Genomic DNA, 21,595 nt, shown 5'->3' on the forward strand with positions numbered 1-21,595 from the left:
CCTACTTGTGACAGTCTCATTTTGGGAATGGTGAATCTTTCCCCACAGGTTTCTGAGCTCCTCGCTATGCCCCTTTTCCACCTGGCCCCTGGAGACTTCCTGTTCTCCTCCTCCTTCTTGTCCTCTTTCACGATCACCATCTTGTGAGTCAGTGTTTAAAAGGTAAAACCAGCTCTTGTTCAGGGAGCATTGACCATGCAATGGACACAGTGCTGAGCCACGAAGTGCTTCAGTTCATATTGTCCACATAGTGAACTGGCAAGTTGGGGACTTGTTTTTTAAACTGTGGTAATACAGCTATAACATATTTACAATTTTAACCACTTTTAAGCATACAATTCAGTGGCATAATTTACAATGTGCTCCCATCATTATCATCCACTACTAAAATTTTCACCACCAAAAACAGAGTTTTGTACCCAGTAAGCAGTATCTCCCTTCCTCCTCTAATCTGTTTTCTATCTCTATGAATTTGCCTAAAAAAAACACGTTTGGCATTTCTTTTTTTATCAGAATGTCTCTCTAATCCAAATCAAATAAATCATGCTTCCACCCTCCTTTGACTGATGAATTAGATATTTGCCTATTCTAGATATTGCATGTCAATGCAGTCCTGCAACATTTTTCCTTTTGCATCTGGCATTTTTCATTCATTTCATGTTATAGCATGTATCAGCACTTCCTTTATTTTTTATGGCTGAATAATATTCTATTGTATAAATATGGAAGTGAATATTTTTTTGATACTCATTTTCTAGATGAATAACATCTAGCTCTTGCCTTGGGCCAGAAAGTACTGTTGCTAATTGGCCAAGGCCGGTGCTATCTTGGACCAAGCCTAAGCCCTTAACCACCTCCCTCAATGGTTCCCTGCCAAACTCTGGGCTTCTGTGTATGCAGTTTCCTCTGTTGGTTATGTCTTTTTCCTCTTTGTCTATAGGGTGGCCTCTTGGAGCTGAGCATGTTTATGGGGCAGCCAAGACCTGTGGGGCTAATGTCATATCAGTAAGGAGTCCAGGGGGAGGGTGGTGGGTGCAAGGTGGGGTCAGCAGTGTGGCTGAAGTCAGAGCTTGGAGGAGTGGGACGCTTTGGACAGTGGGAGGCTTTGATGGTTTTAAACCAAAGGAACTGACATCAGATATCACTTTGGGAAGATCATTCTGGCTGCCTGGCAGAGAATGGATTGGAGGGTACCTATTCTCTCTGTGTCTTATTCTATGGCTGTTTAAAATAAGGATTGATGGTCAGATGAGACCTGTAAGTGTCCTGAAAGACTAATATCAATTCCAGCAGGCAGTGGTTGTGCAGCCTCATTTTATTTTTATTATAATGAGAACTATTGGTGATCTCAGATGCCTCTTCCATGGCTCTCTCTGAGTCCTGAACTTATTTCTAGTTATACTAGAGTTTGGAAATACTTCTCTGAGGAACAGTAAATTCAGTATCATTTACGTAAGATGAAAGCTATTTACATCAGTGGTTTTATGTAAGGATATGTAATGTGGACATTCAGAGCTTAGTAACAATGAATGTTGTAGTTTTAATGGCTGCTGGATATTATTTCATCAAATTTTGTCTCCTCAGTTCCATCTGATTTTCTCCCATTATGCAGTGAATTGAACTCTTTGTCTAATGTGGTCAAATCTCCTTTCTGGCTGCAAGCAAAAACCAGGGTTTTGAGAGCTCATGATAAACATGACTAAAATCAAGCATGTTTCAATTTTTTAATGCATTAATGGAAAATTGTTTTAGCACTCAGGCTTCCACCACAAAACAAAGTACAAACAAAAAACTTGCTCTGTTGTGGAAATGACAGTGGCATTTTTTAAACCTCACATTTAGTGAGGCGCATTATCAGGTAGTTAGCAGGGATAGTGACAGTTGAGGTTTTCTGCTTATTGCCTGGTAAATGGATTCACAGCCATGAGGAAGCTCATGGAGGGTTTATGGGGTTTCCCGGTAGAGAATGGACAGGCTTTATTAAAGACACTATATGTGTTGAATTGCAAAAGAAGATTTATTAGGTTTTGTTTTTGTTTTTGTTTTTTTGCTTTTATAAAGGATATTTATTTGGGGTGGAAGCTTACAGTCACAGGTCCTAAAGAGTCCAGCTCAAGGTTACTTCCTTACCAAACTCTGTTGCCATGTTGAAGCAAGATGGCAGGTGATGTCGTAAGGCTCCATGGGTCCGGCTTTTTACATCTCTCTTCCCAGGGCTCATTTCTTTCCAGGCTCAGCTGCTTTGTTCTCTTCATAATGTCAGCTGTAAACTCTTAGGTAAATGGCTCATCTCGGGTCCTGCTTCTTCCCATCTCACCTTTAGACTGGCATAGAGTTCATCTCTCTTCCCAGGTCTTGTTTCTCTCTTCTTGGGGCCTCTGCTGTGTTAATACCAAAGAAATAGGAAATTAGGGAAGATTAATTTTTAGTGTGTACAAGGAAAAACCCAGTTAAAAGGCTAAGTGACTTTTATTCCATTGTTAATTGTATGATTGTTTCCAGGGTCTTTTGTGTCATTTTCACTTTGCATTTCAGATTTGAAGGAGGGAGTCACATCAGGGACAGGGGAATTGCCATTTCAGTGCAGATTCACAGAGCACATTAATGGAAGAACATCAATTAATTGCAGGTTACTATTTAGCCACCTCTACTTAATTTATTTGGGGTCAACTGGAGTATGAATTAATTAGGAAAACCTTGAGTGTTCACAGCAGTTCTGAGTGAGCTGCCACTACCAGCTGGGCATGTGTAGAGCTTTCATCTCCAATTTTATACTTTACTATGAGCAACAGTCTTGATACATTGTTCCTAGCTTTTCCCTATGTGGTTTCAATGAAAATCTATTTGCCACTTTCTTATGGTTTTGCTTTGTTTCAAACTCAATATTATTATTTAAAGTGTATCCCACATAGTTGTAGAGTAAGGTTTCTCAACTGCAACACATTGTGGAATGTCTGTGAACATGTGGAATGTCTGGTTACATTTTTGATTGTCACAGTACATTGGAATGGGGCAGGTAGGAGAGTGCTCTGGCAATTAGTGGGTAAAGACTAGCAATACTACTAAGCATCAACCATGCAGAGGACATCCCCACAAAAGTATTTTCGATACAAAATGCCAACAGTGGTGAAGATGTGAATGGATGCTGAGAGTTTTCTCACCATTTGGCAGGATTTGATTATACCCCTAAAAATTCTCTGGGAGAATAGATCATATTTTAAATAATAAATCGAGAAAAAGAAATGGAATCTTATAAGACTGCAAGCAGTAGAGGTCACTTAGAGTCACAACGCAAGGAAATCTAAATACAAAGCAACTTATTAAATGCAGGTGGCTGTTCCATTGGGCAGGAAACATGGTCTTACTTTATTCATTCATTCATTCATTCATTCATTCATTCATTTATCCTTCATTATTTTTTTAATGTTACATTAAAAAAAATACGAGGTCCCCATATACCCCCTACCCCCCTTACCCCTCTAGTCCCAAATCAACAACCTCTTTCATCATCATAGTACATTCATTGCATGTGGTGAATACATTTTGGAACACACTGCAGCATGGATAGTGATTTACATTGTAGTTTACACTCTCCCCCAGTCCACCCAGTGGACCTTGGCAAGACATACAATGTCCAGCATCTGTCCCTGCAGTACCAAGCAGGACAACTCCAAGTCCTGAAAATGCCCCACATCATGTCTCTTTTTCCCTCTCCCTACCCTCAGCAGCTACCATGGGCACTTTCTCCACAACAATGCTATAATTTCTTCCATTACTAATCACCATAGTTCTATAGTAGAATATCAGTAAGCCCACTCTGATCCATACTCTATTCCTCCATCATGTGGGCCCTGGGATGGTGATGTCCACTTCCCCTGTATATCAAGAGGGGGCTTAGATTCCACATGGATGATAAATGCAATTCTCCGGCCTGCAGTTGTAGGCACTCCTGACTCCCAGGTGTCATGGTTGACTTTCTTCACCTCCCTGTTAGCTGCCCAGTAAGTTCCATAATTCAGATGGTAGGAGTTGCAAGTCTACTGAGGCTCAGGGTCTGGCTGTGACATGGACAGTCCAGAGATTCAGGTCTCCTATGTATACACAAACCACAGCATCAACATCAGGCCCAGTAAAAGTAAAAGAAGAGGTACATGTAGAAAGGTCTTATCTGAGTCCAATTCCATCACACTTGGGAACACAAACTCCAAAGTAGGGCTAACTGACATGGCACTGAACTCCAGAACCATCTGCCATGACCATAGAACCTGTGGGTCTCTGTAGCCCTCAGGAGAACCAGTACCTCCGATTCTATCTACTTTGGCTGTTTCTGGGACCCTGCTGAGGCATGCATAAGCATTACCCCGCTGATGACCTCCCACCTCTCTCTCTCTCTTTTTTTTTAATGATTTATGTATTTATTTATTTCTCTCCCTTTCCTCCCTAACCCCCTGACCCGGTTGTCTGTTCTCTGTGTCTATTTGCTGCGTCATCTTCTTTATCTGCTTCTGTTGTTGTCAGCGGCATGCAAATCTGTGTTTCTTTTTGTAGCATCATCTTGTTGTGTCAGCTCTCCATGTGGGTGGCGCCATTCTTGGGCAGGCTGAACATTCTTTCATTCATCAGCTCTCCATGTGGGTGGATCTCCTTACGGGGTGCACTCCTTGCACGTGGGACTCCCCTATGTGGGGGACACCCTTGCGTGGCAGGGCATTCCTTGCGCACATCAGCACTACACATGGGCCAGCTCAACATGGGTCAAGGAAGCCCAGGGTTTGAACCGCAGACCTCCCATGTGGTACATGGATGCCCTAACCACTGGGCCAAGTCCGTTTCCCCACCTCTCTTTTGGAGACTCATAGCCATATAAACTCATTTGTCCTTTCCATTTCCCCCTTTTATCCAAATTAAAAAGCACTTTTTAACTCCTGATATTACATGTAGACTGGGATATTCTGCTGGTCAGAGTTGACTCTTTTATTCAAGATCTTTTTCTAGTTACATCATCATTTGGTGTTTGGTAGTAATCCCTAGGAACCAGGGAGGCTCATCCTTGGAGTCATGTCCCAAGGGGGGTGGGGGGAAGGTAATGCATTTACATGCTGAGTTTGGCTTAGAGAGTGGCCAAATTTGAACAACATGGAGATAACTCTTAGGCACCCTTCAGCTCTAGTTGTACTTCATATTTCAGGTGCATAGGCTCATAATCATAGCCATTGGTATCAAGCCCTCATTGTTGTACCATCCATCTTTACTGGTCTTTACCATTGCACCTGGGGGCATGTTTGCTACTCCATTCTCTTCCATTGGTAATGTGACAGAGTTTGCCTGGCTGGGAACTCAGCATATTTTACAACTGAATGATCAATTTTGGAGGCACAATGGGATCATCCAAAGTCTTTTTAATGGTAAGTGATGCAATGGGGATATGAACAGAGAGATTTCTGACTGTTAAGTCAGTGCTCGTCACAAGAGTTCACCCACCTTGAATTATTATTTTTTTCAGCAATGGTAAAAGATTCAGATTTCGGGAGTAATGAAAGAACTTTAATGGGCTGAGAGTCTGTTTAAAATGAACATATGCAGCTTTTCATACAGTTTTTAAAGGCAAGCCTGAACCCCCATACATCATGTCTCTTTTCTAATTTCTTCTTTCCCAGCTTGTTCTTTCTATAGCTTGTCCCAGCTGTTGTCTCTTGACCTAGGCTGCTGCAGATGATACTTTTGCATCCATATACTTTCAACAGAAGTCTGGAGTGGCCACTCCAGACCTGGGTAAACTCTGAGACAGCAAAATTCAGTCAAAGCCTCAGAGACAGAGCCATGTAATTAGAGCTACAGTTCAGGCATTACTAACCTGCACCATGCAGTGACCTGCTGCCAGCTCCATGACCACCTACATGACTTGGGGTGTGGGCATTGGAAGAAGGGCAAATAAAAATGCCACAGTACTCTTACAACACGGAGTATCTTCTTTCTTGACCAAGCTTTCCTCCTCTTCCTCCTCCTCCTTCACTTTCTTCTCCCCTTCTTCCACCCCCCTCCTCCTCCAGCCCACCCCCTTTCTCCTCTGCATCCCCCTCATAGGTCTCTTCCTCCTTTTCCTGCTCCCTTCCCTCCACCTTCCACTTCTCCTTCTCTTCCATCCTCTCCTCCTCCTCCTCTTCCTCTTTGTCCTCCTCACCTTTCTCCTTCTCTTTCCTCTTCCCCACTCCTCCTTCCCTTTCTTCTTCTTTTCCTCCGTCTCTCCTTCTCCTCCTCATTTTTTTCCCTCTTCTTTTTCTTCTAAGTTTTTGCCAGCCCATTAATTGCTTCTGTGGATAGATGAAAGACTGGCATTCCCACTCTGCCATTTGGAGAGCATCACTTTGCAGTTTCCTTTGTTTCTATCCCCAACAATTTGGGAGGTTTTAAAAAAAGGTAGCGTGTCTTAGTCTAGAAATCTGTAAATTCTACTTGTTGTTAGTAAAAAAAAAAAAAACAGCCACTTTTAGGTGCATTTAATTGTACTGACACAACTTTAAATCCAAGGAATGAAGAGAAAGATTTGTATACTTAAGGTCGTATTTGATGCATTGAAAACCTACTGAGGGAAGCAGATTTGGCTCAACTGATAGAGTGTCCGCCTACCACATGGGAGGTCCAGGGTTCAGACACTCAACCAGCGCCGGAACAACTATGGTAATTTCAAAGTAAGGACGAATATAAGTGGTTTCTCAACATGTGCAACAACTGTCATGTGACATGAGGTGAACACGACTGTAATCTACTGCACACATTGAGAGGTGAAGGAAATGCTGCATTTCAGGTACAGGTCAGAGAAAATAAAGGTAATAGGTGGTTTATTTCAGATCAAGCTCAGGGACCCACTGAAATATTTCCACAGACCCCTGGTAAAGAAGCCAGGGGCTCCTGAACTGTGTGGTGAGTTGGCCCACACGCTGATGCCCGCAAGGAATGCCGTGCCACTCAGGGGTGTCCCCCGCATAGGGGATCCCCATGCGCAAGGAGTGTGCCCTGCAAGGAGAGCCTTCCCACGCGAAAAAAGCACAGCCTGCCCAGGAATGGGGCCTCACGCACAGAGACCTGATGCAGCGAGATGACACAAGAAAAAGGGACAAGAATGCAAGCAGACACAAGGAACACACAGCGAATGGACACAGAGAGCAGGCGGGGTGGGGCGGTACGGGGAGAGAAGTAAGTGAAAAATAAATCTTTAGAAATAAAAGAGAATACGACTGATTATCTTCCTGTGAGAAATTACTCTAATACTGCTTTCTGACAGAGGAACTGGGAACTTCACATATCTCTTTTCCGAACACTGGTGCTGTAAATGTAAAATGAAGGAGGTGAATTCAAGTTAGAAGAAATTATGGCAGCGATTGGAGCAGATAAATATTGATTGTAATTGAAATCTCCTATTTTTGGGTTTCAATAAAACTAGTACATTTCCTCTCATTTAGAGCCTGGACTTAACAAAAGCACTGCACTTAGCGGCTTCTGGCGGAGCTCGAGCTCTTGCCAAACGTCTTAAGAGCAGAGATATAGATGATAGGCATAAATTTCTTTGCAATGCTGAAGTCAAGCACAAACTCTTAAAGACCAATCAGATTCAGATTAAAGAACTGATAGTCACTACTCTCCTAACCCTAACATCTGCTTTTTGGTCTCCTGACATCTTTTAGAGTTAAATCTTTTGGCTGTTTTACCTGCACTTTGAATCAGGCTGCACTCTTATTTGGACTGTTTAGAAAAGAAGAATTCATTGGGAAGAGCGGACTCAATCTTCCTCGTGTTTGCTCTTTTTTCCATTAAAAAAAAAACAAACAAACTTAAGCTGAATGTCATATACACAATATCAGCCATATTAAAGTGAATACTTCAGTGACATGCAGCACCTTCACATTGCTGTGCTGCCTCCATCTCTGTCCTGTTTGAAAATATTGCCATGACTCCAGAATAAAATCCGCTGTCCAGTAAGCAGCTGCACCCCAATCCTGCTTCCTCCCCTGGCCCTGGCAACCGTCAATCTGAGTTCTGTTTGCCCGGATTTGCCATATGGAATTAAGTGAACTGATGTGTCTGGCTTCCTTTCACTTAGCATAATGCTGTCAAGGTTCATTCGTGTCGTAGCAAGTATTTGTACTTCCGAAAGCCTATACTGTAGATTTAATGGAAAGAAGGAATCACGGAAATCAGTATAGCCCCTGGCTTCTTTACCAGGGGTCTGTGGAAATATTTCAGTGGGTCCCTGAGCTTGATCTGAAATAAACCACCTTATTACCTTTATTTTCTCTGACCTGTACCTGAAATGCAGCATTTCCTTCACCTCTCAATGTGTGCAGTAGATTACAGTTGTGTTCACCTCATGTCACATGACAGTTGTTGCACATGTTGAGAAACCACTTATATTCGCCCTTACTTTGAAATTACCATAGTTGTTAGACCCGGCGCTGGTTGAGTGTCTGAAAACTCTCTGCGGCTACATTCTGAGGAGGGGCCCATGTTTTTCACCTGACTGGCCAAGGGGTGCGTGGAACACAAAAGGTTAAGAACCCTTGGTGCAGCCTCGTTCTTTCACCGACAGTATTTTAGATCTAGAACTGCTTTCACAGGAATCTACACCTGACTTTTTTGTCTAATTCGTAGACACCAAATGTTTTGAACTTAGCAATTAGCTGAGCTTTTGTTGTTTGGGGAAAAAGAAGCAATATTTCGAGTCGATAAGTAATTTTGTTCTAGATGCACACAAATCAAAATAAATTGTTCAAAGCTCCTAACAGGAGGGAGTTTTAAAACTTGACCGGAGAGGCAAAGCTACATTTAGGAAACAATTTTCCATAAGTCAAAGGCATGATTTGATTTTGTTCCAAAACGTGCAGAGTGTGGCACTGCAAAAAAGTAGGAGCTCTGGGTTGTTGTGAGGTAAATTAGACCTCATAACTCAGCCTGCTATTCAGTAGACATGTACTGACCGCCTAGTATGTACTTGATATTTGATAGAATGCTAGGCGTTGAGAATGTGGTAAGTCAAAGGCTCTGGTTGGTGTTCGCCTTCCTGTTCTCTCTTCTCACTCAGTAATCCCACAGCGCTTGACACAATTGCTCCTTCCTTCAGGCTCTCACTCTTTTCTTCCTGGTCTTTTGACTGCCCCCAATCCTTTGCCAAGACTCCCTTCTCTACTCACCCTCTAAATGTTGTCTTGTCCTAAGATTCCATCCTTTTTTCATCTCCCTAAGTGACAGCCGTTAACCCCCTGGCTCAAAATGCCACGAGTGTGTTCCAAAAGTCCACAGTTACCTGAAATGGCGGCTAAAACACTCCTCTCTCTTCCAACTACTCTGGCATCTGTGAGGCCGCGTTTTCTTCACGTGCTTCACCTAAAACAATGATGCTGAAGCAGATAGGCGTAGCCCATGGTCTTCTCATAAGCCAGATATTGAAGGGATTCGCAGACATATTAAAAACTCCACTACTCTCACCGAATTTTTGTTGGAAGACAGTTCCGTTTCATTAAAAAGTGTTAAGTGTGTGGTGTTACAGCATGAAAAGGGCTTATTGCTATTCATTGAAAAGGAATAACTAAGTAATATTTTGAAAATGTCTCAGTTTTAATTCCCAGTAAGGTAAGTGAGATATGTATGAACCACCACGACCCTCCTTTTCAGGACGGAAGCACTTGGGAGGGGGTCCTCAAACATTCTTATGAGTGGCAGGGAGTCCAGAGACCAGACTCTGAGTGCTGCTGGCCTAAAGACAGGGCATCTCCAAAATCCACCCGGTAGTTTCACAATGTGAGCTAAGCAGACACTGGTAATTGTAATTGTGAAATTGTTTTAGGTGTATTGCAGGGTAAAGAGTGAATATTACAGAACCAAAATTTTCAGCAGAAGAAAATTAAAGAACTTCATTTAAGGAAATTAAGGAAGGGATGTGTTGGTGGTGGAATCCTTATGTTCTCAGAGTTTGAGGAAAGCTTTACCTAGAAGAGTGGACACTGTAACTCAGTGTTTTAGTTTCCTGGGCTGCTCAAGCAAATTCCATGCAGTGGGAGGGCTTAAACGATGGAAATCTCTCAGCTCACAGTTTTGAACTAAGAGAGGGTCCAAATCAGGCGTTATCAAGGGGACGATACTTCCTTCCCAAAGACAGGTGTTCTGGGGCTGGCTGCTGGTGATCATTGGTCCTGGGCTCCACTGTCATGTGGCAATGCTCAAGGCAGCCTCTCTGGCCCTCATCACCTGAAGGGTTCCATTGGTTTCAGCTTCTGGCTGCTCCCTCTATGGCTTTCTTTCTCTGTCTGAATATAATTCCACTTACAAAGGACTCCAATAACAGGAGTTATTAAGACCTGACTTGGCCATACCTTAACAGGAAGTAACCTCATCAAAAGGCCCTACTTACTATGGGTACGCACCCACGGAATGAATTAACCTAAGGGCATGTTTGTCTGGGGTACATCCAGCTCCATTACCACCACGCTTCACCCACGGACTTATAATAAGGCATGCTGTTTCGAAATACAGCACACATTCATCTCATCACAACCTTCCAAAAACTTACAGTCATTTCAGTGATGACGCAAAGTACAAAGTTCTGTCAGAATCGCTTATGGGAGCTTTGAGGGCTAAGTGCTTTCACCTTGGTTCAAGAGATCATTCCAGAGATTACTGCTTATGCAGGTCTCAGGACCTCACTGACTGCCACAGTAAGCAAAGCCTCAAACAGGGATTCTCCTGAGGGCTCTGGAGACACCCGGACCCTATGGGCAAGGCACACAACCCCAAGAAATCAGCACTGCATTGGTGCACCTACCTTGGTTATATGACAACCTATTTCCCTACTGAAACAGTTAGGCTCATTTATGTTAAAACTTTCCCTACGCATGATTCTCCTATCCCTTTTATCTGAACCTATAACTGGCACTATACGCATTAAGTATATGTTACAGACACTTACATCTCTGGTCTGTTCATCTCTCTGAACAGAGGTCTGTTCAGATCTCTGCCCCGAATCTCAGCAGGGTTGCAGTCAGTACCTGTTCTCCAGTTAACTGGAATGGCCCAAGGACACCATAACATAATGATGATGGTGGGTAACCTCCATCCCATAATGCAAAGAGTATCTACAACTGCAAGGCAAACAGACCCACAAAAACGGGTGGCTCCCACTTTCGGCAAGTGTGAATGTCGTTGCTATGAATTTTGGTGTGCAAACATCTGTTCGAGTGCATGTTTTCAGTTCCTTTGGATTTCTACTTGGTAATGGGATTGCTGAGCCACGTGGTAATTTTACACTAAGCGTCCTGAGGAGTCGCCAGACTGCCTGGCACAGCGGCTGCACCATTTTACCTTCCCACCAGCAATGGATGAGTGTTCTCATTTCACCACATCCTCTCCAGTGCTTGTAGATTTCTGTTTCTGTAATAGTAGCCATTGTAGTGAGTGTGAAATGATATCCACCGTGGTTTTTATTTTGCTTTCCCTAATAGCTAGTGGGGTTGAACATCTTTTTATATGTGTTTAGACTTTTGTATACCCTCTTTGGAGAAATGCCTATTCAAGTCTCTTGCCCACGTTTTAAATTGTCTTTCTATTGTTTATATCTCCTGGATGTGAATATTTTCTCCCATTGAGTAAGCTGCCTTTTCACTTTTTTGACAAAGGCCTTTGATGCACAAAAGTTTTTAATTCTGAGGAAGTTCCAATTATCTAATTGTTCCTTTGTTGCTTGTGCTTTCTTTGGTCACGAAGCCATGACTTACCACAAGAATTTGAAGATGTTTCCGGCCTTTATGTTTAGGCCTTTCACCCAGTTTGAATTGATTCTTGTGTAGGGTGTGTGATAGGCTTCCCTTTCATTCTTTTGCCTACAGATATCCAGTTCTCCCAGCACCATTTGTTGAAAGGCTATCTTTCCCCAGTTAGTTTGGACTTGGCAGCCTTGCCAAAATTCAGTTGGCCTGATATGTGAGCGTCTATTTATGAACTTTCAATTCAACTGCATTGATCAATGTGTCTTTCTTTATGCCAATACCAAGCTGTTCTGACGAATGTAACTTTGTAATGTAGTTAAAGTTCAGGCAGTTGAGTCGTCCTACTTCACTGTTTTTGTTTGGGATGTTTGTGATTGTCTGGGTCCACTTCCCCTTCTCCTTCCATGGAAATTTGATAATTTAGTTTTTTCTTTCTGTAAAGTAGGCTTGTGGAATTAAGATTGGGATTACATTAAATCTAGAAATGAGTTTGGCTGGGATTGACAGCTTCATGATATTTAGTCTTCCAATCCATGCACTTGGGATGTCTTTTCATTTGCTTAGGTCTTCTTTGATTTTTTTCAGCAGTGTTTTGTAGTTTTCTTATTGTGGGTCCTTTACGTCTGTGGTTAAATTAGTTCCTAGGTACGTGATTCTTTCCATAGCCATTGTCAATGCATTTTTTAAAACCTGATTTCTGCCTGTATTGTTCAGTGCTAGTGGATGGAAACGTTACTGACTTCTGTGTGTTGATCTGGCATTCTGCCACTTTGCTGAAATCATTTATTAGATCTCATATCTTTGGAGTAGCTATTACAGACTTTTTAAACCATAGGATCATGTCGTCTGCAAATAGTGAGAGTGTTACTTCCTCTTTTCCATCTTGGAGCTTTTTCTCCCCTCGTCTTTTTGCTCAAGCTAGTGTCCTAGCGCAATGTTGAATAAGAGTGACATTGGGCATCCTTGTCTTGTTCAGTCTTGGGTGGAATGCTTTCAACAGCTCCCCATTGGCTGTGGGCTTTTCATATTGAGGAACTTTACTTCCATTCCGGTCTTGAAAAATTTTTTTTCAAGAACGTTTGCTGGATTTCATCAAGTGTCATTCCTGCGTTGATCGAGATGATCACGTGGATGTTGTTCCTTCAATTTGTCAATGTTTTGTATTATATTAGTTGATTTTCGTATGTTGGGACAGCCTAGCATACAAGGAATAAATCCCACTTGATCGTGGTGCACGACTCTTTTAATATCCCGCTGGATTCTATTGGCAAGTACAATGTTGAGGACTTTTGCATCTGAGTTCTTTAGAGAGATTGGTTTATAAATTTTCTTTTCTTGTAGTATCTTTCTCTGGCTTTGGTGTTGGGGTGATGTTGGCTTCATAAAATGTGTTGGGTAATTTTACCTCCTCGCCCGTTTTTGTTTTTTGTCTTTTTCCCATGTTATTAAAGAGGATTGGTGTTAATTCCTCTTCAAATGCTTGGTAGAATTCTTCTGTGAAATCATCTGGTCCTGGACATTTCTTTGCTGGGAGATTTTTGATGACTGGTTTGATCTCTTCAGGTGTGATTGGTTTGGTGTGTTCTTGTATTTTTTGTAGAGTCAATGTAAATTGTGCCTTTCTGTGAATTTGTGCATTTCACCTAGGTTGTTTCATTTTGGCGGCATACGGTTTCTCATACATCCTCTTATGGTCATTACTTCTGTGGGGTCAGTCATGTCTGATTTTATTCACTTTCATATCTCGTTTTTTCCTTGTTGGTCTAGCTAAAGGTTTGTCAATGTTATTGATCTTCTCAAAGAACAGAACTTTTGGTTTTGCTGATATTCTCTATTTTTGTTACCAATCTCATTGATTTTTACTTTGATCTTTGTTATTTCTTTCCTTCTACTCATGTGAGATTGGTCAGCTGTTCTAGATCCTCGGGTGTTGAATTAGTCCTTTATTCTCCACCAGGAGGCCCTGGGTACCAAACCCTGGACCTCTTATATGGTAGACGGGAGCCGAATTGCTTGAGCTTCATCCATTTCCATCTTGCAATTTTTTTAAACCCATTGATTGTGTAGCAGTGTGTTCTTTAGCCTCCTAATATTTATTGATTGTCCCCTTTCATTGCTATTATTGATTTTCAAGCTTCATTCCATTATGATCAGAGAAGGTGCTATGTATGATTTCGGTCTTTTCTTATTTCTTAAGAATGGCTTTCTGACCCAACATCAATCCATGAGGATTTGAGAAGAATATATAACCAGCTGATTTGGGGTACAGTGCTCTGTCTGTGTCTTTCAGGTGCAGTTTGTTTTTCATTTTGTTTAAATTCTGTTTCCTTAAGAGATATCTTCAGCCTAGTTGTTCTATCTGTTGATGTGAAGTGGCATGTCAAAGCCCCCACCTATTATTGTAGAGTCATCTATTCCAACTTTTAGATTTCCCACAGGTTTCCTCTTGTATTTTGGGACACCCTGGTAAGGTATATTTATCATTATGACTGCTACTCCCTCCTGGTAGATTATTCCTTTTATTAATATGTAATGGCCTCCTGTATCTCATACAACTTCTTTGCGTTTAGCGTCTGCTTTGTCTGATATTAGTGTAGCTGACGCTGCTCTTTTCTTCTTCTTCTTCCTCTTCTTCTCCTTTCCTGTTTCCATGAAATATCTTTTTCCAACCTTTCTCTCTCAACCTGTTTGCATACTTGGGTCTAAGGTGGGTCTTCTTCAGATGGCATATGGTTTGGCTCATATTTTCTTATCCATCCCATCAGCCCATGTCTTTTGATTGGGGAATTTAATCCACTAACATTCAATGTTATTACTGTAGAGGTATTACTTAATCGACCACTTTATCTTTTAGTTTTCCTATGTCACATGTTATTTTTGTCCATCTTCTTACCCTTTTGGTTACTCTTTCTGATCATCTTCACTTTTACACTCTCCTCCATCCCTCTCTCTCTTGTCTTGTCTTTTCTGGCTGCAGAACTCCCTCTAGTGTTTCTTGCAGAGCTAGTGTCTTGTGTATGAGCTCTCTTAGTTTGTTTATCTGTGACTATTTTAAACTCACCATTGTATTTTAAGAGGATTTTTGCAGGATAAAAAAATTCTTGGCTGGCAGTTTTTCTCTTTTAGTACCTTAATTATCTCATACCACTGCCTTCTTACCTCTATAGTTTGTGAAGAGAAATCTGCACTAAGTCTTATGGACACCCCTTGTATGTGATGTTTCACTTCACCCTTGCTGCTGTTTATCTTTGGCACATGGCATTCTGAATATAATATGTCTCGGAGTAGGTCTATTTGGATTTCTTCTAAGTGGAGTGTGTGTGCTCCTTGGACATGTAAAGCATGTCTTTCATGAGAGGTGGGAAATTTTGGGCCGTTATTTCCTCAAATACATGTTCTGGGTATTTGAGGAATTCCCTCCTCTTCTCCTTCTGGGGCTCCCATAACACATACGTTGTCGCACTTCATGCTATCATTCAGCTTCCCGAGCTCCTGCTCGATTTTTCCATTTTTTCTCCTCTCTGTTCTTCTCTCTTTTCAGTTTTCGCTCTTCTACCCTCTATGTCCCTGATTCTTTCTTCCATGATTTTAGATCTGCTGTTGTATGTCTGTATTGTACTTTTTGTTTGTTTAAACATGTTCACTGCAACGGATACAATTCTCATCTGATTAGCATTGTTTCCTCTCTCCCTTCCCACAGCCGTGTTCAGTGGATTATTTCCTCTTATTTGAGGAATCAATGTCCTCTTGGCACACGTGCCCGGCAGTACTGTTAAGTCCATTCTTACAGGGTGCACATGGATTTCAATTCTGTATACAAACACATGGGTTATGCTCAGTCACTGCAATTTGAAGCTGCTGTACACAGGAATGAAAAGGTTATAGAAAAGTTCCATAGCAACCATGCCCTAAGAAAAGAGAAAAAGAGAAGCCTTAAAAAATCAATAAAATCAGATTGAGGATTTCAAACAGAAATGAAATACATGGGCAATGAAAACACTTCTCTGCAAAATAAATGGAAAAGAACTCCTATTGAACGAGTGCAAATGTGGAAACAGTAGTTTCATGATACTCTGTACATGGTTAAAAATTGTATTCTTTAATTGTTTTTTTTTTTTTTTAAGATAAATAGATCACACCAAAGGCTATGTTAAAGAACATTAGAGGTTCCCGTATACCCCACTCCCCATGCCATCCCCACTCCTACCGCATCAACATCGCCTTTCATCAGTGAGGCACATTCACTGCATTTGGTGACTACACCCTGGAGCACTGTCACACTGCATGTACCATAGTTTACATTGCAGTTCACACTCTCCTCCAGTTCATCCAGTGGGTTATGGCAGAATAACAATGTCCCACATCTGTCCCTGCAATATCCTTCAGGATGACTACAAGTCAAGAAAATGCCCCATATCACAACTTTTCCTCCCTCACCCTGCCCTCAGCTACTACTGTGGACACCATCTTCACATTGCTAGAGTCAAAACAGTTCTACAGTAGAATGCCAGCAAGTCCACTCTAGTCCATATTGTATTCCTCCATCTTGTGAGCCCTAGGTTGGTGATGTCCACTCCACCTCTAAATTGAGAGGGCCTTAAATCCCACATGACTGGTGGATGCAATTCTCCTGTTAGCAGCTGTCGACATTCTCGTTTCCCTGGTGTGGTGGTTGGCCATTTTCATCTCTCCTTCAGCTGACCTGGGTATGTCCAATGAACTGGAGAGTAGGTGTTGCAACTCTGCTGAGGCTCAGGGCCCAGCTGGCTCACAGACAGTCCCCAGATTCAAGTTTCTGAGCATACACAAATACCAGCACCAATCACATGTTCAGTAAAAATGACAGAAGGGGCATGTGTGGAGAGTTCACATCTGAGTCCAACTTCATCAATCAGGAACACAAATTCCAGGGTCAGGCACACTGGCAAGGCAATGAACTCCAGAGGCATCTGTCATGACCATAGAACCTGTATGTCTCTGTAGTCCTCGGAAGCATTAGTCGCTGGAGTTGTGTCTACTTTGGCTTTCTCTGGGATCCTGCTGCCTCGTGTGTAAGCACAACTCCTCTGATAAACTCCTGGCTCATTTTTTTTTTTTAAAGATTTATTTAGTTATTTAATTTCCCCCCCTCCCCTGGTTGTCTGTTCTTGGTGTCTATTTGCTCCGTCTTGTTTCTTTGTCTGCTTCTGTTGTCGTCAGCAGCACAGGAAGTGTGGGTGGCTCCATTCCTGGGCAGGCTGCTCTTTCTTTTCATGCTGGGCGGCTTTCCTCATGGGCACACTCCTTGTGCGTGGGGCTCCCCCACGCGGGGGACACCCTTGCGTGGCACGGCACTCCTTGCGCGCATCAGCGCTGCGCATGGCCAGCTCCACACGGGTCAAGGAGGCCCGGGGTTTGAACTGCGGACCTCCCATATGGTAGATGGACGCCCTAACCACTGGGCTGAAGTCTGTTTCCCCCGACTCATTTTGAAGTCTCTTAGCCATGGAAACTCAATTCTCTTCACCATTTCCCCCTGTTATTCAAGGTCTTTTTTCTAGCTGCATCCCCAGCTGGTGGTGGTACTAATCCCTTGGTGCCAGGGAGGCTTATCCCCAAGAGTCATGTCCCACACTGGGGGGAAGGTAATGCATTTGCATGCTGAGTTTGACTTAGAGGGTGGCCACATTTGAGCAACATGGAGGCTCTCGGGAGGTAACTCTTAGGCCTGCAGCTCCAGACCTAGTTGAAATTTCAAGCATGCAGGCTCACAAGCATAGTCATCAGTATCAAGGCCCCATGATTGGACCATGCATCTTCCCTGGTCTTTGTCCTTACACTTGGGGATTGTTGCTGTTCCATTGGGAAATGTGACAGAGCTCCCCGGGATGGGAACTCAGCACTCCCTCAGTAGCCATGAGGAAACTCTATCCACTATGATAATACCCAATGAACAATGACACCCCACATCAGTGCTCTCTCCCTGCCATAGTTTAACCCCTGTGTGATCCAAACCTTCTTCAGATAGGTTTTTAAACTAAAATTTTGCTGTTTTTGCTGCTCATGTACATGGATTGTATTTCAATAAATATATGTAGAAGTGAATGAAAATGAGGTTCATTAGCTTTTGAAATGAAATGTTGTGCTCTTTTCAAAGTGCTTGAGTTGAAATTGTGTTTTAAGCTTGGATATAAATCACTTAGTTTTTGAAACTAAATACCATACGGTTTCTGTGGTTCACTAGGTGAACCTTGTGTTTTAACTTATTTGTAAGTCTTTGCAAGTACTTAAAAGTGACTTTGAAGTAGTTGGATATTACTGATGAATTCCAAAGAGAAATATTGGGTTATGTTTGTAATCTTATCTGTACCTGTGCACAAGAGAGTTATGATTAGGGCATTGAGTTCCCCACACCTGGGTTGGGTGGGGCATGGCATAGCAAAGAACAGAGCTGAGGGTTTCTGATGTTGAAGTTTTAATGTTGGAGTTTGATGCTGAAGTTTTAAGCTGGAGCCCCAGGGAAAGAGACAGAGTTATAAATGACAATTATAACTTAAGTATAGGGTATATGATTCTACGTTCTTCATAATCAACCTTTTTTTTTTGAAGATTTATTTCCTATTTATTTCTCTCCCCTTCTGCCCTGTTGTCCCGCCCCGTTGTCTACTCTGTCCACTTGCGTGTGTTCTGTGTCCTCTTGCACCTTTGGTGGCACTGGGAAACTGCATCAGTTTAGAACTGTAGAATGTAAGAGGTGCACATTTGGATTATGCAGTACTATAGCTTGATATTTTCCTAGCCTGCTGAGTCAGCCAGTAGCCTTCTTTTGCTTGCGTAGGGAGATCACTCTATTGGGGTGTGCGTTATAACGTCCTGACGCACGGGAAACTTTGCAGCTTCCTGCAGAACGGGCAAGTAGCAGTCACAGCTCCAAGGCAAGGCATTGCCAGAGTCTGGGTTTCTAGGTTCTTGGCTACATCATAGGAAATACTTCAGAGGTGTGTCATCTAATGAGGCAAGTCAGAGAGTTTATTGAGAAGTGAGGGAAGAAAGGTGGGCACTCTCCAGGCAGAAAGACTCAAGGTGCTGCCCGGGGGTTGGCCTTTTTAGGGCCTCTCCTGACCACCCCTATTAAGGAGGAATCTCCGCTGTTTGCTGTCCTGACTGTCTTTCTATCATCACCTTAGCTTTCAGGAAACCTATAGGGATGCCTTTCTTTTTGGAGTTATCTGGGGCTCATGTTTGAAATGGGAACTTGTGACCAGGGTCTTGGCAACTTTTCAGTTGTGTGGTTATGACTTTGTTCTCAAGGAGCTGCCTTCCCACAGGGGGCTTCTAGGTCAGTTTTCATGATCATATTCTTCGGCAGGTGAGGGCTATTAAGGCTTTGTTCTGACCTTGTTTTCTATATTTCTTCCCTGTTTTCTCTACTAACCTGCCTCAAAGATGCCAACCCTGCATTACCCAATCCAGTTTTGTTTTATTTGTGTGGTTTTTTTTGACAAACACACCACAGGTCTTCAGCACTCTGCCGAATTTTGTACGAGAACACCAAGTCCTACTCCTTACCTTTCACGTACAAACAGGTCAAAGGTTTCTGTCCATCAGGCCGTTCCAAAACTGGAGTGTTCGGCTTTTCCTCAATCTGGTAAAAGGCCTGATTGCATTCTCCAGTCCACTCGAGGGCCTCCCTGTTGAACCTGCACGACATTATACAGGGATTTGGCGGTGAGTCCAAAGTTAAGGATCCAGATGTGGAAAAAAGTCCACTACTCCTCAAACCCTCTTAACCGCCTCTTCATCGCAGGGTCAAAAACACTTACCAGGGCTTAGTGATATCAGGAGGAAGGCCCTCTGGCTCTGAAAGAGAAAGTACCCTGAATATTTGCATTCAGTAATCTGAGCCTTTTCCTGAAATAGCTTGTGTGCCCTGGAGCTTAGAAAGTTCAAAGTTCTAATGGCATTTGCAGCTGAATCTTTTGCAATTTCACTGGCTACTAGTATGTCCTGTACATATTGGGGTAAGATGTCTTGATGTAATTGCAAGTCATGTAAATCTTTGGCTAAGACTTCCCCAAGAAGGGTAGGGGAATTTTTAAATTGCCGTGGTAAAAAGTCCATGGAAATTGTTCCTAAGTTTTCATGCTTGGGTCTTCCCACTCAAAGGTGTTATCATAGTCACAGCTATTTCCAATAAAAGGGCCTGTGCAATCCAGTGCTACAGAGGGAAACACGTCTCTCGGTGAGAAGGTGATTTATTTCAAGTGCACAAGCCAGGAACTGGGGGAGTCTTCCCAAAACCAGTTCACAGTGAGAATGTGAGTTGGGGGTGTTATATGAGGGAAAGGAAAAGCAAAAAAATAAAGCTACATGGCACAGTTTTGCGAGATGAGCAAACATGCAGAATTTCTTCAAGGGTCTTGGAATAGGATATACTCCTTAATTCTGTTTTTTCTTGAGTATGTCAGCCTAATCCTTATTCAGTGGTTAATCAACCACAGCTCAGAGTTAGATCTTGATGTACAGGCTTCTAAGTTCAGGGCTTCCATAACTCCCTTTTCTGCTGACCACTCAGGCATGTCTGGCTTTTGATCGTTAAGGGCAAGTCACTGATTTACAGAGCCACAGGGTGCCCCAAGATGCCATCTTGTCTGTTTTACAATGAGTTGTACGTGGAACAGAGAAGGTCTGGTTAATGCCTTAAGTGTAAGATGGTAACGAGCTCTTGATGGAGGGTTAATGGACAGCCAGTTCCACCACTGCTAGGGAGGGGTAATAGGTATTTTATAGCTGCTTAGGGGGGGAAAATTCTTAATTTACAATTTTCTGACTATTAAAGGCAAATATTTCCTATGCTTCAAAAACCATGGGCATGCAAAAGAAAGTATCTTTTAAGTCTATACAAAGAATCGTTTAAAATTTCCTGTTAATGTGGTTAACAAAGTGTGAGGATTAGGCACAACTGGGTAAACATCTTTTCAATTTAAAAAAAAAATTCTCTCCCCTCCCCCTCCTACCACCTGTTTGTCTGCTCTCTGTGTCCATTTGCTGTGTGCTCTTCTTTGTCCGCTTCTGTTGTCAGCGGCACGGGAGTCTGTGTTTCTTTTTGTTGTGTCATCTTGTGTGTCGCCTCTCTGTGTGTGCAGCACCATTCCTGGGCAGGGTGAACTTTCTTTCGCGCTGGGCGGCTCTCCTTACGGGGCGCACTCCTTGCGCGTGGGGCTCCCCTACACGGGGACACCCCTGCATGGCAGGGCACTCCTTGCATGCATCAGCTGCGCGTGGGCCAGTTGCACATGGGTCAAGGAGGCCCGGGGCTTGAAACGCGGATGTCGCACGTGGTAGACGGACGCCCTATCCCCTGGGCCAAGTCTGCTTCCCATCTTTTCAATCTTGTTTAAAGCTCTCAAGTCCTGAATGAACCTATATTCATTGCCAGTGCCAGGCTTCGAGACTGGGAATATAGGTGTGTTATATGGGGACTGGCAAGACTGAACAGGACCAGCCCCTTTTAATAGTCCTCTTGCTGGTTGAATGCCTCTCCTAGCCTGCACTTATAAAGGGTATTGCTGTACCTTGTGTTGAGTTGCCTTGTTTTGAGCTCAGTCTTTGCTGGGGTGGTGGCTGCAACCTTCCCTGGCCAGACGACCATACCTCGGTGGTGACTTGTTCCAAAATGTGGGCTGGTACAGCGTCCTTTTCAACTTCTTTGGCTAGTAGAAGGAGGGCAGCTTGCAATGCAAGCTTTGTCAGGGAGCCCCCATATCTGCGTCTCTCCTGAAAACACAACTTGAGCATTTAATTCGGTCAAGTGTCTTCCCATTAGGAAACGCAGGCACATACAAACTTGATGCTGTGGGTAT

At 42.9% G+C, this 21,595-nt stretch overlaps 1 long non-coding RNA gene across 1 annotated transcript; it reads right to left on the bottom strand.

Annotated features, from left to right (window-relative positions):
- Nucleotides 1–1,906: 1,906 nt before the first annotated feature.
- On the bottom strand, nucleotides 1,907–19,654 carry LOC139438325 (uncharacterized). The gene is made up of 3 exons (XR_011648029.1): nucleotides 19,556–19,654; nucleotides 19,302–19,432; nucleotides 1,907–2,381 (listed from the first exon to the last, which is right to left on the bottom strand). It is a non-coding gene; the product is annotated as an uncharacterized lncRNA (long non-coding RNA).
- Nucleotides 19,655–21,595: the final 1,941 nt, after the last annotated feature.

Source organism: Dasypus novemcinctus, chromosome Y (assembly GCF_030445035.2).
Source record: "Dasypus novemcinctus isolate mDasNov1 chromosome Y, mDasNov1.1.hap2, whole genome shotgun sequence".
Taxonomy (NCBI): Eukaryota; Metazoa; Chordata; class Mammalia; order Cingulata; family Dasypodidae; genus Dasypus; species Dasypus novemcinctus.